Source organism: Echeneis naucrates, chromosome 17 (genome assembly GCF_900963305.1).
Source record: "Echeneis naucrates chromosome 17, fEcheNa1.1, whole genome shotgun sequence".
Taxonomy (NCBI): Eukaryota; Metazoa; Chordata; class Actinopteri; order Carangiformes; family Echeneidae; genus Echeneis; species Echeneis naucrates.
The window spans coordinates 1,200,408-1,210,405 of NC_042527.1; positions in this window are offsets into that span (position 1 = coordinate 1,200,408).

Consider the following 9,998-nt stretch of genomic DNA (forward strand, 5'->3'; position numbering starts at 1 on the left):
ATGAATGCGGAGATATTTCTCCAGAGCCCTGCCAGGGTTGGAACAAACATTCAAAATGATTCTTTCCAACATGCTGGGAGTGAAAATATTACATAAAGTACTTAAAATGGCTACACAAAGATGTAGAAAAAATAAAATTCAACCAAATTACTGCATTACTGATTAATTCTTGTTATACTATACAATTTACAATCATTCATTATGTTCGATAAATTGACTAAACTATAGATCTTATTCTATAAATAAATGCTGAATTAGATCCAATCAAACTTTAAAGATAAAATGCACTCTGTTGTAGTCCCGTCCTATGAATCAAGCTTATAATGTATTTTGTTGGTGAGAAAGACCTTTGCATGTGAGGTGAACTGTTTTCCTGAGATTCATGTTTGTAAACCAGACTTTGTGAAGTATTTTGAAGATGTTCAAATATTGGCCAATGCGTGTTAGATATAATAAAAACAGTGATTCCTTTGAATGAAAAAGCAATTTAAAACTGTGGGGATCAACCATGAAAGCAAGTCACTTGTTCTGGTCGATAAAACTCCTGATTTTGTCCTTCCTTCCCAAAAAAAGATTATCTGCAAGGTTAGCAAGACCTGATCTGTATATCTTTTTGACATCTCTTCATTCTCAGTTGCCTCAGCTAAAACCCTTCGGAATAAAGATAATGAGATAAGTGTACATGGTACTGTCAGGCCGGGACCCAGAAAGGACTCAGATGCAGAGGTAGTGAGGCACAGATCTTTATTTGTGTGAGCAATGATCTCAGAACTGAGTGAGGAAACAAACAGTGCTATCAAACATTAACATTTCAAAACAACAATCACTCCCGAAGGAGGATAAGGCTACACTAAAGGGGCCAAACGGGGAAAACAGAAAATACTCCGTAAGGAGAAAAACCCTGACTAGTCCAAACAAAAACTGTCACGCTGCTAAGCGGAGGATCAAAGGTAATTTGATGTGACGTAAGCGGTAAGCGTGTTGCGTCATTTCCGGTCACTGGCGGATCAAATCAAATCAGATTTATTTGTATAGCGCCAAATCATAACAAAGTTACATCAAGGTACTTTACATATAGAGCAGGTCTAGACCAAACTCTTTATAAATTTATTTAAAGAGACCCAACAGATCCCCCGATGAGCAAGCACTTGGTGACAGTGGCAAAGAAAAACTTCCTTGTGCTCTCTATTGTGCTTTGTCATCTCTGTGTTGTTTCCACTGTTCTTCTGCTATTATTTCCTAATTCACTCGAGTAATCAGGCAGAAAATTATTTTCACACCAACACTAGGTTTTAGAAGTCAATATCTCCCCTTTCTCCAAAGGTTATAACCGGTTCTGCTCCTCCGCTAATCAAACTACCCGATTAGCAATGTCCTCTAGCTCTCTGTCTCCACTCTCTGTTCCTCCTTCTCCTCCTCCTCTCCTCTCCTGTTCTCTGTGCCTCATGTGTAGTTATTCTTCTGCCTCCTTTTATGATAGCTCCTCTTGTCATAGATGTAGGATGATGGTAGAAATGGAGGCGAAGATTAATGAGTTAGAATCCCGGCTCCGCACTTTAGCTAGCCCAACTTATGCTAGTGTAGTTAGCCCCCCCTCTGTATCCGGTGCGGACCAACCTAGACGAGCTCATACGGCAGCTAAGATAGTTTCCTCCCCCCCAGTGGCTCCCGAGCAGCCGGGATCTAGTCAGGGCGGCTGGGTGACTGTCCGAGACAAGAGGCATAGTCGTAGGCAGCAGCCCCCGGTTCACCATCGACCAGTTCACGTTTCCAACAGGTTCTCCCCTCTCAGCGACACACCCGCTGAAAAGCCGACTCTAGTGATTGGTGATTCTATTCTGAGGAATGTGAAGTTAGTGACACCGGCGGCCATAATGAAGTGTATCCCGGGGGCCAAAGCAGGCGACATCCAGTCTTATCTGAAACTGCTGGCTAAGGGTAAACGTAAATATGCTAATATTGTTATTCACGTCGGCAGTAACGACACCCGACTTCGCCAGTCGGAAGTCACAAAAATTAATGTGGAATCGGTGTGTACTTTTGCTAAAACGATGTCGGACACTGTAGTTTTCTCCGGCCCCCTCCCCAATCGGACCAGTGATGACATGTACAGCCGCATGTCGTCATTTAACCGCTGGCTGTCGAGGTGGTGTCCCGAAAACAACGTGGGCTACATAGATAACTGGAAGTCTTTCTGGGGGAGACCTGGTCTAATTAGGAGAGATGGTGTCCATCCCACCGTGGACGGGGCCGCTCTCATTTCTAGAAATATGGCCGATTTTATTAGAAATCCAAAACCCTGACAATCCCGGGTTGAGACCAGGAGGCAGAGCCGCAGTTTAACACGCTCCTCTGCGCCTCAGTCAGAGCGGTCACCTGCCGAGAATAGAATAGAGTCTCTGTCTATGTTTAGGTCTATAGAAACTGTGTCTGTCCCCCGACCACCTAAATTTAGAAAAGTTAATAAACTCAAATTAAACAAAAGAGGAGCTAAAAACAAAAACCTAACTGAAATTAAAACAGCCACAAAGTCAGTCTCAAATAACACTGCGATCAAATGTGGACTGTTGAACATTCGATCATTATCATCAAAATCTCTACTAGTTAACGATCTCATAGCTGATCATCATATTGATTTATTTTGTATAACTGAAACGTGGCTGCAGCAGGATGAGTATGTTAGCATTAATGAAGCTACACCCCCCCATGTTAACTTTCATATCCCTGTACCACAGGTCGAGGAGGTGGGGTGGCTGCAATATTTCAGTCAGGCCTATTAATCAACCCCAGACCAAAATCTGGCTGCAGGTCTTTTGAAAGCCTCACTCTTAGTCTTTCCCACTCGGACTGGAAAGGTGAAAAACCAGTTCTGTTAGTTACAGTATACCGTCCACCTGGTCCATACTCAGAATTCCTATCAGAGTTTTCTGAGTTTATATCAGAGTTAGTACTCAGGACAGATAAAATCATTATACTGGGAGATTTCAATATACATGTTGATGTAGAAAGCGACAGCCTTAGTTCTGGGTTTCTTTCCCTACTAGACTCAATTGGCTTTTCCCAGCATGTGAATGAACCCACTCACTTTTACAATCATATCCTTGATCTTGTTCTAACTTATGGCATTGAAATTGACAAGCTAACAATTCTTCCCCAAAATTCTCTCCTGTCTGACCATTACCTTATTACATTTGAGTTTACTTTAATGGGCTCCACAGCATTGAGGAATAAATTCAGCTATAGAAGATGTTTATCTGAAGCAGCTGTGGCTAAATTTAAAGAGAACATTTGGTCATCATTCCCAACAATGCCATATCTAAATCTAAATTTAAATGAGGATTTCTCCCATACGCAGGTTGATGACCTTGTGACTAGCAGTATGGCCACAATGCGTTCGAATCTTGATAATGCCGCCCCTCTCAAAAAGAAAGTATTCAATCTGAGGAGACTGGCTCCCTGGTATAGTTACCAAATCCGTACCTTGAAGCAGACATCAAGGAAATTAGAAAGAAACTGGCATTCCAGTAAGTCAGAAGAGTCTCACAGAGCCTGGAAAGACAGCCTAAAAACATATGAAAAAGCTCTCTGCAGTGCTAGAAGTTCATATTACTCAGCACTCATAGAAGAAAACAAGAACAACCCCAGGTTTCTCTTCAGCACTGTAGCCAGGCTGACAGAGAGCCATAGCTCAGTTGAACCAGTGATCCCCTTAGCTCTAAGCAGTGATGATTTTATTAGTTTTTTTTTCAGACAAAATTCTCACGATCAGAGAAAGAATTTATCAGCTCTTGCCTACGTTAGATAAAAATCCCCTTCTGAAGACGGCAACTGCTGAATCAGCTGCGACGCCTCTTTTACATCTGGAATCATTCTCACCTCTGAATCTCAGAGCTAGCTTCTATAGTTTCATCATCCAGACCGTCAACCTGTCTATTAGACCCAGTACCAACTGGCCTCTTTAAAGAGATCTTTTATTTAATTGAGCCGTTCATTCTAGATTTGGTTAATCTGACTTTATTCCTGGGTTATGTACCTCAGGCACTTAAGACTGCGGTCATCAAACCCCAGCTTAAAAAGCCTAATCTTGATCCAGATGTTTTGGCAAACTATCGACCCATATCGAACCTTCCATTTATTTCTAAAATCACTGAGAAAGCTGTAGCAAAACAACTACACGAGCATCTGGATGGGAACAGTTTGTTTGAAGAGTTTCAGTCAGGATTTAGAGCCCATCATAGCACAGAAACAGTGCTGGTTAAAGTCTCCAATGACATTCTAATGGCCTCAGACAATGGATCAGCCTCCATACTTCTCCTTCTAGATCTTAGTACTGCATTCGACACCATAGATCATAATATTTTACTACAGAGACTGGAACATGAAATTGGAATTAAAGGAACTGCACTAAGGTGGTTCAAATCCTACTTATCAGATAGACATCAGTTTGTTCATGTAAACAACAGCTCCTCCTCATGTACTGTAGTTAGTCATGGAGTCCCGCAGGGTTCGGCACTTGGACCAATCCTCTTTACGCTTTATCTGCTTCCTCTAGGCAACATTATCAGGAAACACAGCATCAATTTCCACTGCTACGCAGACGATACTCAGCTGTACCTATCAATGAAGCCAAATGAAGTCAGTCAGATAGTCAGACTGCAGGCATGTCTTGAAGACATAAAAGTCTGGATGACTGGAAATGTTTTACTTCTCAACTCTGACAAAACAGAAGTTATTGTACTCGGTCCTAAGCACCTCAGAAAAATACTATCTAATCATCTCACCAGTCTGGACGGCATTACTTTGGCTTCCAGCTCCACTGTAAGAAACCTTGGAGTAATTTTTGACCAGGACATGTCCTTTGTCCCTCACATAAAACAAGTTAGTCGGGCAGCTTTCTTCCACCTGAGAAACATTAGGAAAATCAGAAACATCCTTTCTCAGGATGATGCAGAAAAACTAGTCCATGCATTTGTAACTTCTAGGCTGGACGACTGTAACTCATTACTATCTGGATGTCCAAACAAATCTCTAAAAGGCCTTCAGTTAATTCAGCTGCTGCACGAATATTAACAGGAACTAGGAAAAGAGATCACATCTCTCCCGTGTTAGCTGCTCTTCATTGGCTGCCAGTAAAATATAGAGTAGAATTCAAAATCCTTCTTTTAACATATAAAGCTCTTAATGGCCAAGCTCCATCATATCTCAGAGAGCTCATAGTTCCTTACTGTCCTAGCAGGCCACTCCGCTCTCTAGATGGAGGTTTACTTGTGGTTCCTAGAGTCTCCAAGAGTAAATCTGGAGGCAGATCGTTCAGTTATCAGGCTCCTCTTCTATGGAACCAACTCCCAGCATCGGTCCGGGGGGCGGACTCTTTAGTAACTTTCAAGACCAGGCTTAAAACTTTCCTGTATGACAGAGCGTACAGTTAAAAAGTCCTCTACTCTTTAGGTATGCTGCTATAGGCCTAGGCTGCTGGGGGAAGGACTGAGCTTCTCTCTCTCTCTCTCTCTCTCTCTCTGTGTCTCTCTCGCTCTCTGTCTCTCCCTCTCTCCCCCTCTCCCTCTTTCTCTCTAACTCCCTCCTTGCATGCGCTGATAAAAACCATCCTTCTTAAAAAAAATAAAAAAAACAGTTTCACCCAGTTCTATGCATTTATACTGCATTTACTAACCATGTTCTGCCAAAGTCTCTGTCTCTCCCAGTTCCTCTCCTCTCTCTCCCTGTCCTCATCCTGCAGGTGGTGACTCATCTCCATCCCATGTTCCTGCAACACCTGCTGGTCCCATATAGCATGAATTCTGTATTACAGCTCAACTCCATGAACTTCATGCAACAACATGTTCCTGCCTACACCCCCCCCCCTCCAATGCTTCTCTCTCTCTCTCTCTCTCTCTCTCTCTCTCACCCACTCTCAACCCAACCGGTCGAGGCAGATGGCCGCCCCCCCTGAGCCTGGTTCTGCTCCACTGTTGCCAAGTGCTTGCTCATCGGGGGATCTGTTGAGTCTCTTTAAATAAATTTATAAAGAGTTTGGTCTAGACCTGCTCTATATGTAAAGTGCCTTGATGTAACTTTGTTATGATTTGGCGCTATACAAATAAATCTGATTTGATTTGATTTGATTTGGTTATGGAAACTCAAAATCACTCGTAAGGAGGAAAAACACAAAGACTATAAACATTAATCTATCTAAAGTTATCTACAAACAAAAAAAAAACCAAACCTACTCATACAGAGGAAATGCTAAAGCAATAAAAGGGTAAACTAGGATATTAAAGTTACAACACAAATTCACTCTTTCGAGGACCAAAGACTTTGCAGGCTAGTAAATTACTAAAAGTACTGTATCTTGCCCCTCTTTGCTTTTTTTTTATAAACTGGTCAACAGCAGCAATAAAATTAAGAACAAGATTGGAGAATTCCCAGTTTAAATACTTTAAACATGATACGTATGTGCCAGTATTGAAAGGTTCTGTTTGCAGATACAGTGCCATGTAGGTGAAATGCTCAGTCAGTGATCTTAATGCTATGCATTGTCTGCTAATAAACGTGACACTGAATTATTGCTATAATAAATGTAAGAGCAGTGATGCAGATGTCAGGCATTTCTGGGAATATATAAAAAAGTAGATTTCTTCTGTGTTGCCACACAGATGTGGTTACAGAAAGGAGTTTGTACTGAGGCCACAGTTAAATATAGTTAGAGGATGACAGGATGATAACAGAGAGTAATTTTAAATCAGTCATCTTTCAATCTGGTTGCTAACCCTTGCTGTCATGAAGGTATTTTCATATTTTATACATTTTGCTACATCAAATTCACATTAGATATCACAATTAAATCTTTGTGTATGCACACTACTCTTACTCTGTCAGCTCAAAACAAGACATGTTTTCTGCATGGGTTTTTTTTGGTTGCATTATGTTGAGCTTTCAGGGCCACCATGTGATTCATGATTGCTTGATTGCTGATTCATGATGATTCATTCCTTTGAGGCCACAAAGTGCAGGGCACACATGGCAAACTGAGCTGATATGTAGCATTCAGGTTTGTGTATTGTTGTTGACCATGTTCATCTCCTGATGGCAGCAGTTTACCATCTGCTAATCTACCTGTAGCAGGTTCAAGCATAAAGTCATATCAACTGCAATGTGACAATGGTGCTCAGTAAACTTTGTTATCTCACCCTCTTAATCCCCCCAGATAAAGTTAATTTTAGGAAGTCGGGTGATTAAGAAGCACAAAAGATGACCTGCAGTCCTGTAACCTGATCTAATGAAGAGTTACAGGAACAATAGCAGGAGAGCGAAGGAGTAACCCAATGGAGGTTGTGAGTCACATTCAAATCCTACACCCTGTGACTCTTTGGTCTCCTGGGACCACTAGAAAGGATTTCTTTTCTAAAAGCACAGAGGAAAGATCTGCTGGTCTGATTCATTTCAAAAGGAAAGGTGATTTTCACTAATTGTGCTCTTGGCCATTATTCCAAAGAAAACACAAGGTTTTTGGCAGTGGCAGTAAACCATGTGAGTCTGTCAAAAGTGCAATATTTGCAGATTTATGCAAGAACTCCTTTTCAGCTTTCCAGGAACAGCTATTCCTGTCTTTCTTCATACTGCATTCTGAGCCTCTTGCTCCAGGCTTGGCAAACAAAATGATTTTCCATTACATGTGACTGAAATATAATGTAACCTCTAACCTTCAACTATTTGAAGCTTTTCATCCATCCAGTGAAACCTTCATCTTTTGTTAATGGCATTAAATCTTAACAATCTACATGATTCTACATGCTATTCTTGCTTTTATCTTTTTGTATCAACCACAAAAACATTTGATTTCTCTTTACGCTTCACTTTCATTTTTTCCGTCTGTCTGTGGTGCCCTGAGTAACTAACCAGATGTGGAAATCTCCTGTCTGGGGGACACATTAGCGCTCTCCTGCCCCCTTCTCTTCCCCCATCTCTCATCTCTACCTCTCTTTTATTATTTTCCATCACGTTCCTCCTCTTTTTACTTCTCTCTGCTCTGTTCTCACCACTCAAGTCTCTGGTTTCTTGTATTTCCTGTCTGCCAGCCCTGAAGTATTAGTTGGAAACTAAATCAAAGTCCCCTGCATTTCATAGAAGCAACCATAATATTCAAACCATTGTGACCCCATAATTTCACCTTGACATTCCATCTTTCAAAAGATGGTCAAATAGTTGCTTTTAATTGTAGGGATTTAAAGCACACAAATATGTTTTCTGCAATCTGGCTAACAGACACCAATTAACTATAACATTATGACCAAATGCCTAATTTTGTGTAATATTGTGACCTCTGAAGGTGAGTTGTGGTATCGAGACCAAAACATTAGCAGCAGACCCTTTAAGGCCTGGAAGTTGTTTGGTATAGCATCCATGGTTCAGACCCAGTAGATCCACAAATGCTGATTTGGATTGAGATCTGTGAAATCTTGAGCCAAGTCAACACCTTCAACTGGTTATTGTCTTCAGATCATTCCTGAATGTTGATTGTTGCAGTGAGGCTGGGAACATTATCCTGCTGAAAAAGGCCAGTGCCATGTACTGTTTCCATGAAGACATGGACTTAAGACATGGTCTTAACCAGGCTTAGGTGGATGCTACATGTCAAAATATTCTCTTATTCATCTTCTACTGTTTATCAGTTTCTGGGTCACGGGGGTTGCTGGAGCTAATCCCAGCTCACACTGGGTGAGGGCGGGGTCACCCTGGGCAGGTCACCAGTCCATCACAGGGCCAACACACAGAGACAGACAGAGACCAACAACCACTCACACTCACACTCAGACCTATGGACAATTCAGTTTATTAAAAAAAATTTAGGACTATAACCACCACATTAAACTTTGGATCATCCTGATTTGCTTTGTATTAAGTACTTGCATGTGCACAAGAGCGTTGGTACCCATGCTAACCCTAACCCTTCCAAAGAAAGTTCACATTGCACAAGTTGTCCAGGATAATGTCCTCATTCAGTCGTCTCTGCTGTTATCAGTGGATTTATATAACTGATGGCAGTTTGAGTTTGGACCGCTTTTGCTTGCCTCAGATCTTAAATCAAGTTATAAAATCAAAAACATTGAAACCTCCTGTTTGTACTCCATTAGAAAAACCTAATTTACTTTGTGACAATGACAACAAGGACACCTGCCACCAGGGAAAAAGTAAGTATCAGCAAAACATCTAATATAAATAATAGCTATTTTTCTTTCCAGCAACCCTCTTTAATGTTTCTTTCCTCCCCCTTTCCACTGATGTCCTTAATGGATTGTCTGTCATGTCCACAACAAATGACCTTTGACTGAGAATATTTATGAAGCAAAGTTTTAGGTGAGAGTATTTATAAACCAGAGGTCATGAGCTCCACAGCCACCTCCACTACTTTCTTCTCTCTTTCTTTGTAAGTAAAGATGTAATGATGTTTAGCTCAGTGGAAGTCAGGAATATGTTTCCAGATACCACTCCTTTAAACCAGGCATTATACTGTGTGTGTGTGTGTGTGTGTGTGTGTGTGTGTGTGTGTGTGTGTGTGTGTGTGTGTGAAAGAGAGTCCTTTTCCAAGCCTATCTGTTATGCGGAAAGTTTTCTGGTGGATTTGTGTGTGGTCCTCATTATTTCATAAATGTACATGAAGTGGTTTAAACATCAACAGTTGCAGAGACACACATGCATTCATAGCTCTCTTTAAGCTTACTGTTGATGTGAATGGGAATCTTTATTCTGAATGCTGCTGGGTGGTTAGTTCTCCCAAGCCCACAACCCCACAACTTCCCCTGCTCAAAATCTGAGCAGGGGCTCATAAACCAGTCCATGAAGTAGAGATGTTAACTCCCTGCATGCTTTCCTACTTTGAACATGTTGTTATAATTGTATTAATTATGTTGTTCCTGTCTAATTATTTTGAGCTTATTAAGAAAAAACACAACTGAGCAGAACCAAACAACTCCAGGATGTAAACCTGCTGAGATGCTGTT